Genomic DNA, 9,591 nt, shown 5'->3' with positions numbered 1-9,591 from the left:
CACATGTTTGTTGACCACCTCAAAGAATTCCAATAGATTTGTGAGGCATGATTTCCCTTTACAAAAGCCGTATTGACTCTTTCCCAGTATACTATGGTCATCTCTTTGTCTGATAATTCTTTACTATGCTTTCAACCAAGTTGCCTGGTACTGAAGGTAGGCTTAATGGCCTGTAATTAATGCCAGGATCACCTCTGGAAAGTTTTTTAAAAATTGGTGTCACATTAGCTTTCCTCCAGTTACCTTCTGATTTAAATGATAGGTAGTGTAGTCCATTAGGGGGAGTGGCTCCTCCCCCTCCACGTCTGTGGCCAACCAATCCACCCCACTACATCTCTGGGGGTCGCCTGAAATGGGGAATCAGAGGGGCAGTGGGAGACGGGAGCTCGGGCCTGTGATCTGGGCCGAACAACAAACAAAGTTATGGAGCCAAGCCCCTGGTTGGGGCAGGGCAGCAAAGATTCTCTGGCTCAGGCCTACACTCAGGCTGAGCAGCAAACAGTCGGGCCTCCAAGCTCTGGCGGAGGGCCAACAAGTGCAGGCTTCTTGCCTAAGAGAGGGGGAGACTGTGCCCACGGATTGGGGTGGCAGGCGGGACGCAGGCCCACCCACTCCACTGCGTCCCGGCTCAGAGCCCTAGCAGCGGCAGAGCCATCTGCCACTGGGTCAGCGGGGATCCTGACCACAACACGCTGATGCACTCGCTGTCAGCGTTGCAGCCAGACAGGGGTCAGCTACCCGTGGGCCACTTCCCAACTCCCCCTCAGGTTGTACCTGGCTCTGTAGAGGGTCGTCCTGGTCGTGGGGGAAGAAGGCCTCTGTCAGGGCTTGCAGCTCCTCCATGCTCAGGTCTGTAAATGGACCTGGCAGTCCTGGCCAGTCCTTGGCTCCCTAAGGGCCTGCCGCAGCCTCCCAGCTTGGGAGTGAACCGGAGGCGCCTGGCTCCTCTGGCGGCTGCCTCCCAACTGAGTTCTCCGTCCCGCCTTTTGTACTTCCGGTCCCTCCCACTAACTTCCAGCGGGAGGGTTGAGCGTGGCGTGGCTCCGCCCACCAGGGTTCAATGAGGGGCTCCTCCCACTCCAGGTCTGTGGGCAGCCAATCCACCCCACTACAGTTACATACCGTAGTTAGTGGTTCTGCAATTTAATATTTGAGTTATTTCATAACTCTGGGGTGAATACCATTTGGTGCTGGTGACCTATTACTGTTCAATTTATCAATGTGTTCCAAAACCTCCTCTACTGACACCTCAGTCTGGGACAGTTCCTCAGATTTGTCATCTAAAAAGAACGGCTAAGGTGTGGGAAGCTCCCTCATATCCTCTGCAGTAAGACCGATGCAAAGAATTCTTTTAGCTTCTCCACAATGGTGTTGTCATCTGTCAGTGCTCCTTTAGCACCTCAATCGCCCAATGGCCCCACTGATTGTTTGGCAGGTGTACTGCTTTTGATGTACTTTAAAAAAATTTGCTATTAGTTTTGAGTCTTTTGCTAGTTGCTCTTCACATTCTTTTTTAGCTGTTACATAACATTTTTCATTCATAGATCTCAAAGTGCTTTAGAAAGGGAGGTGAGTATCATTGTCACAGATGGGGAAACCGAGGCAGTGAGGTGAAATGACTTGCCCAAGGTCACCACGCTGACAGTGACACAGTTGGAAGTATAACCCAACTTGTCTGAGTCCCAGTCCAGTGCTCTATCTTCTAGGCGATGTTGCCTTCCATAGTTCTCTTCTGAGGACACTGAGAGATGAGGAAAAGGGGATAAATACTGTAAGCTGTAAAAAGACGAAGGATTATTGTTGAGACAGTAAACTCCTTTTGGCAGAGTCTGTATTTTTGTTATGTTTGTACAGTGCCTCACACAATGGGATTCTTGTCCATGACTGGGGTTCCTAGACACTACTGAAATACCAATGATAAAAAAGATGATGATATATACCTTGCTTGTTGGGTATGCATGTGATCTCTGGTCACTGTGCTCTCTAAACAACTGATGCCCTCTCTGTCTTCTGCGTCTCAGTTTGACATCGAAATGGTTTTCAGTGCCATGGTCGCTTGCGCTTCAATCACAATTCTAGACTTCTATTGCTGTTGGGAGCAGAAGGGACTCACCAGTGGTGTCTGAATGTTAGCATTTTACAATTTGCATGGCCACAACAGAAGATGCTTCTAAGGCTCTTTGAGGAACAGTTGCTTTTTCAGACATGAGGTTTTTTTGGCCGCTTTCATTTCTTTTGTTTCCAAGGTGGGGAAAAAATCACAGCTCTTGTTTACGAATTCTGGGTGTTCGGTTTCTAAATGTTTCTGTTCTTTCCCTTATGGAAAATGAACAGAAGTTAAAATACCAACAAAAATACAGTAGACAAGGATTTAAAAACAAGGAAGTAAAAATAGTGGCAAGTCAGCAAGGGCGTCAAGAAACAATAAGAAGTGAAAATTAGGTTTCCAGTCCTGCAACCTGATTTGCAAAGTGCATCTTTATGCCTGGGCAAATCACCATTGTATTGGCATAAGAGTCCAGTTGTGGGGGTCAGTGAGCAGGATCCAAGACCTCGGAATAGAGTAAAATAATCCCCTTATTTTAAACAAACAAACAAACAAACAAACAAACAAATCTTGTATTTCTTCTTGACCCTCCAGCTCTTTTTCCCTTTTCATAAAAGCTGTGTTTATTAGATTGTACACAGGGTCTTTGTTTTGCACATGTGAAGTATTTAGCATCTTTCCGGGTGCTGTGTTAACAAGTAATGCATAGATTATAGGCATACAGATTATTTGTGTTACTCATTTGCTTTTTCTATTCCCTGCATCAATGGTACCTTTTTAATTTCTCTAAGAGAGACAAAGAGTTAAAAGCAAAATCAGCTAAAATGAACTATTTACAGTTTACAAGTTTTAACAGAAAAAGGAGCTAGGATTATAGCTGTGTAAAATGTTTGTTACAAACTAAAAACTCTGGACAGATCGCCAAAAGATTCACAAACCTTTGTGAACGCTTTAGCAAATCTGGTGCAGGTTTTAATCAAGGCTAGGCTGCATTTCAAGGTGAAACATGGGCTGATTTATGTTTTGGGGTGGAAAACACTCAGAATTTAGCAGTTTGAAATTGAACATCAAATTGAGACTCACTGATATAAAATTGCAAGCTCAGGTTAATGTAAAACAAAAAAATTAAAACTTCTGTGAAACAAGACAATTGTTTTGCACAGCTGTCATTGGGAGTGAATTAGACACCCAGTGGAAATGGGATCTGAAAAGTGAAATGTCCAGCTTTGTAGTTTTGATGTATGACATTTATCAGAGCTGGTGGGAAATTCCAACCTTTCGGGGAAAAAATAGCTCCAAGCAGGGACAAAAAGTCAAAATTTCCCACAAAACAAAATTTCTCTCAAAACAAAAAAAAATTGGAATCAGCTGACACAGAATGTTTCAATTTAAATGACTCATTTTTCGATGGAGAAATGTTCCATCTGAAAATTTTGAACCAGCTCGAATGTTTATTAGATTTCAGAGCCATTTTTATATTAATACGTCAGATGCAACTACACTGTTTTAATTCTGTGGTGGAATATAACACCCAAGACTTGCCCTTTTGCCAATAATATAAAAACATGTGGAGGATTTTTCATTTCCCCCAATATATTACGTGTGTGTGCAAGAAAGTGAGTGAAAGAGAATAGACCTGTGCATGGGTGCACACACACATACATTCATTAATCACTTGGTTGGAATGTCTTGTCATCTGCTCCCTTCATTCATCACCAGTGAAGATTATTTCCATAACTAGGGGGTGTTCCTGCACTGTCACTGATTGCTTGTTAGGTGGAATGTCGTGAAGACAGAGTTAATTGTCATCAAGGCTTGGGGCCAGATTTTTTTTAAGGTATTTAGGCACCTAAAGGTGGGATTTTCAAAAGCACCTCGGTGCAGAGCTCTCATTGAAATTGATAGGAGTTATGTACCTAGACAGTTTTAAAAATCCCATTAGACACCTATCTGCATTGTTAAGTGCTTAAATATCTTTTAAAAATCTGGCCCCCAGGGGCCTATCTGCATCTTTAGGTACCTAAATACCTTTGAAAATGGGACTTAGTCATTTAAATCACTTAGGCTTTGCAACGTGGAGCAGATCAACACCCAAATGCCTTAAAAAACCTGGGCCTTAATGAATGATAGATAAGGCAGGTTAATGGCTGCAGATGACACTAATGTGAACATTGAAGAACATTTCTGGAGTCACTGAATCTAATCTAGGAGTCAGAGTAGAATGGATGGCACCAAAAGGAAACAAAAAGTCAAGGAACTAGAGACACTGGAGCTAAGTTCTGAAGGGGTTGTTATGGTCCAGAGTTCCATATGATTGTACCATTGCATGGAACAGTGGATAATGGAGAACTGGGTATTTAAAATAGTAAACTAAAAAGTCCCATAGGACAAAATTGTTAAGAGAGGACAATCATGCACAAAGAGAAATTCCACTATATTCCTGCAGAAAAAAGACTTGCTCTATCAGCATTGATATTTTTAAAGTGTTGATTTGTATTCACTGGAGTTCAGTCCTGTTAGCCATTAATTTTTATGCTTCTTACTGTTGGAGTCTAGGTGGGATGAAAATTTAGTCCCTAGATTTTAGTTTTCCTCAAGTCAATTGGTGGTGCATTTTAATTTTGCTTTTCTTATATTGATCAAACTTCCTCTGCACCAAGCAGAATGGACAGGAGAGTTGATTTCAGGATGAAGCTTGGTTGTATATTGGAGAACGAACGAGAGCAAGAAATTCCAAGGTAACTGGAACCTCAGATTTGTCATCAAACAGACAATGGGATTCCCTTAGACATCAGGAGCAAACATTTTCATTTGTCACGTTATTTTGTAATTTTTGTTTTTGTTACAGTGCAAGCATATACATTTAAATAAAATAAAAATATTATATTATAAAAATATAAAAATAAAATAAATGTTGAAATGTAAAGATGTTTCTAAATGAAAAATTGGCTAAATGATTTTTTTTCCAAATGAAATTTTGTCAGAGTCAGCTGACACAGAATGCTTCAATTTAAATGAGTCAACATTTTTCGATGGAGAAATGTTCCATGTGAAAATTTTCAACCAGCTCAAATGTTTATTAGATTTCAGAGCCTTTTTTTATATTAATGTGTCTGATGCAATTATACTGATTTAATTCTGTTGTGGAATATCACATCCAAAACTGCCAGGACTTGCCCTCTTGCCTTGTCAAAGCATGCCCCAAGATGCTAGCATGCACACAGCACTTCAGTATACACTTGCAACGCTTCTTTTGGGAATGAAATCTATGTTTGAAAAGATCCATTGGAAATGGGTACCATGTGTCTGACCCAAATCCCATCATACTCACATACAATATATACACCGCTTGTCTTTCTAAATTCTAAAACCAAAATAACTTCCATCCTCTAAGTGGAAGATAAATATTGACTTGGTCTCAAAAGGAGAATAGTCTCACTTATTGTACCACATTAATAAACAACTACCAATCCAAGTAGACAAACTGTCAGCTGTGCCAGCCAAAGAAGTCACATAGCAACAGCATGTTAAGTTTTTAACATAACAACATGCTTTAACCAAGAAGATGATACTACCTCACTGTTTCCATGGAATCCAGTGAAGTGGTGCATGACCGGCCATCAGGCTTTAGGTCTCTATGGCCCAATTTTAATAAAAAGCTATCGGTAATAGCTTTGCATTCAATCATCACTTTTGCCCCCGCACAAAATAGAGGAATCTTTGGATGACTTTAAGAAAAACGCAACACTTAACAAATATTTTAAAATTTCATATTGAGAAATAACACAAAAGCAATTCTGGAGTGAAATATATAACCATAAGATGTTACAGGATTACAAGGAGAAGGAGGATACTTGGTGTTTTTTTACAGTAGTACAGATGAGACTGGTTAAAAACAGTGTTCAGCTATTTTACTACTTAGAGTCCTATCTCCTTATTATGTTTATTGTAAACAGATAGATAAATAAAGTATTGGTAGATCTGTTTAATATGTGCCCCATTTTTTTTAGTGTTATGTATTCTGCTCTTGCGTAAATTGGTACAATTCCCGAGTTGCAGTCACTTAATATCAGTGCCAACAGTAGAATTTGGTCTGTAGTGTTCCATTTGGCAGAGAAAAAAGTTTACTAATTTCAATCACTTTTGCAAACCCAAAAATCTTTCAGCTCCACAAAACCGGTTAATTCAGGGATCTCAAACTCAAATCACCACGAGGGCCGCATGAGGACTAGTACATTGGCCTGAGGGCCGCATCACTGACACCTTTTCACCATGGTGGATTTAGAGTTAGTGGGTCCCTGTGCTCAGCTTCATTTTTGCCCCCCCCATGGGGGGAGCATTCTCTCTTATCTCCCCCCTCACCCCCCCATTTTTCATTCTTTTTTTCTCCATTCTCCTCCTGGGGCTCAGGGCTGGGGGTGCAGGTTCTGGGAGGGATTTAGGGTGCGGGAGGAGGCTCAGGGTTGGGGTGCAGGGTCAGGGAGGGAGTTAGGGACTTAGGATGTGGGAGGCGGCACAGGGCTGGGACAGGCAAGGGGTGCAGAGCTCTTACCTGGGTCAGCTCCTGTTTGGTGCAGGGGTGGGGGGGTGCAGGTGGCTCCGTTCAGCGTGGCACTGCCCCCATGGCCACGATTCTGGGAGCCGCCCCCCACCAGGCAGGGCCACCTGGATCACAGTGGGTGCAGGGGCTGTAGGGCCCTGAGCTGCAGCTCTAAAGCCCCTTTTGGAATGCGGCCCTGTGAACATGGGCGGAGGACTCAGGATGAGCAGGGGCAGCCGGAGAGAAGTGGCAGTTTCCCCTTCAAAGCGCCGCTTCTCTCCAGCCAGCTATGTGGCCGCCCTGTGCTCCTCCTGAGTTCTCCAGCCCGTGTTCACTGTGCTCCCGTCACCCACACCTCTCACCCGCTGCCCTGAGCACGCTGTGTTCCCGCTCCTCCCCCCTCCCTCCTGGAAAGTCCTAAGCACCGCCAAACAGCTGTGGACAGAGGAGCGGGGACGTGGCACGCTCGGGGGGCAGAGGCGGGGGTTTGAGGGGAGCTATGGCGGGCCTCAGAAAATAACTCTGCGGGCTGCATGTTTGAGACCCCTGGGTTAACTCATCCCTACTTGGGTGTGTCCTGGTGTCCTTCAGAATGAACTGTTATAATTCTTTGTTGACATGTTGTATTAATTTACATGGACTATATGGGCCCAAAGAATCAAAGGTGTTATCCAATCACTGCCCAAAGTTAAACAGTTTTAAACGAGGTTCGAGGTTTGTTATATAGAGACCTCAGCCTGCTTAATACTATGGCAAACACATAATTAAAAATCCTTTTAACCTTTTATTAAGATACAGAAAAAGAAGAGAAAACTGTTAAATATCAAGTAAGGCTTTCATTTTAACAACATCCCTTGTTCCCTTTCCCATTACCTGGAGAGAGGTTTTAGAAGGAAAGCCCCCCCCCAGTATTTTAGATGGTATCAAAGATGGTAATAATTGTCCTTTGAGGGGAGAAGAGAAGAAGTTAATTGAGATGGGCTGGGGTTGTTGCTGTTGTTAAAGTCTGATCCTGTTTCCTAAAAGACAAAACACACACACAAAAAGGGGGAGAGAAAAAACTAGCAAAGATAGAAAATGCAGCTTCTGTCTCTGGTGCTGACTTTCATTTGCAATCTCACTGCTGGAAAAACACAGGCACAGCACACCGTCTGATTAGCTGCTCCGAGACTTGGCAAACTTGTACCAGTATTAAGCTGTTTAGGGAATTGCTATTAGTTGCCTCTCTGGTCATAGGCTTACAGAAGTGTTGCAAAATATACAATCTTGGCCTGTTAAGTCAATCTTTTTTTAGACAGAAGGGAAAAAGGAGAGAGATATGAAAGAGACATTAGGAGGGGAAGGAAAAGAACATACACAGTTTTGTGTGTGTGTGACAGAGAGAAAGAGAGATTTCAGAGTAACAGCCATGTTAGTCTGTATTCGCAAAAAGAAAAGGAGTACTTGTGGCACCTTAGAGACTAACGAATTTATCTGAGCATGAGCTTTCGTGAGCTACAGCTCACTTCATCGGATGCATACTGTGGAAACTGCAGAAGACATTATATACACAGAGACCATGAAACAATACCTCCTCCCACCCCACTCTCCTGCTGGTAATAGCTTATCTAAAGTGATCATCAAGTTGGGCTATTTCCAGCACAAATCCGGGTTTTTTCACCCCCCCACCCCCCTCCAAAAACCACACACACAAACTCATTCTCCTGCTGGTAATAGCTTATCCAAAGTGACCACTCTCCTCACAATGTGTATGAAAATCAAGGTGGGCCATTTCCAGCACAAATACAGGTTTTCTCACCCCGCCACCCCCTTTTTTCAAAAAAACACACACACAAAAACTCACTCTCCTGCTAGAAAGAGAGAGTGAGACAAAGCTTCACATCCCAGTTGGTGTTTGGGATTTAGCTGTAGTCAGTGATGGTGTCATTTGAATCCCTCTCTTTAGCCCGATCTGGTCAGGACATCTCTCCAGAATAGGATGAGAAAGTTTAAGGGTCCAAGGAGACAGTGGGGGTGGCAGCCATGATGGTAAAGCTCACTCCTTCCCTTTGTTTTGTCTGTCAGTCACCCAGCATTCATATCCCCTCCTTTCAATCATTGTGGTAGCCAGCCTTTCCCCACAAAGTCTCTTTTTGAGGACCCGAAAAGGGGATCAATGGGTGGAATAGTCCATCCCCTCACTATTGTGTTCACCAAATGGGCCTAATATATGACACCCCAATTCTGGTTTATTGATTTCTGTTCTTGTTTACCAGGTATGATCTTAACACAGTCCTTGAACTATATCAATAGGCCATTTTGTTTGGACTAATTCTTCTGTCTTTTTCTGCACCTTTTCCCTTCAACATTTGTTGTTATAATTGTTGTAACATGTTATGAACTTTTACTCACTTTTTACAATTAAGATAAATTTGCAGACTTAGTTATAGAGCATAATATCTTCAAAAATAATCTAGCAACATTTCCATAGAACTTTTCAGCCAAAGTTTTTAGCAAGCACTACATTTTCTGGAGTTGTTATTTCAAAAATTGGTTGACTCTACCTGTCTTAAGGCAAAATAATATTTTATCTTGCATATAAGTACGGCATAGCTTGCTCCTGCCAACAGTGTTGGGGGAATTCTTCTTTCCATGTGCATGTACTTGAGTACTCAACTGGTCCTTTGTTATTAACGTATGGACAAAATCCTGTAGTCCTTTCTCAAGCAAAACTCTAATTGACTTCAAAAGCGTGCTGACAAAATCTTGTGACACTTAGTCACACATCAGTCACAATGTGTTCATCCTTTACAAAAACTACAAAAACACATTATACAGCCAGAAGGAACCATTATAATCATCTAGTCTAACCTGCATAAATGTAGGTTGTGGGATTTCAGCCAGTACTTTATGAAATGTGCTCATTTTGATTTATGACTGAACTAGAGCATATTTTTCAAATTTCTCTTTGCCTTCTCCAGTTCAATTTGCAAAGTCCTTTTCACGTTTAATAAATAACAACAAC

This window comes from Eretmochelys imbricata, chromosome 1, assembly GCF_965152235.1.
Source record: "Eretmochelys imbricata isolate rEreImb1 chromosome 1, rEreImb1.hap1, whole genome shotgun sequence".
NCBI classification, from domain to species: Eukaryota; Metazoa; Chordata; order Testudines; family Cheloniidae; genus Eretmochelys; species Eretmochelys imbricata.
This window is presented reverse-complemented; position numbering follows the sequence as displayed.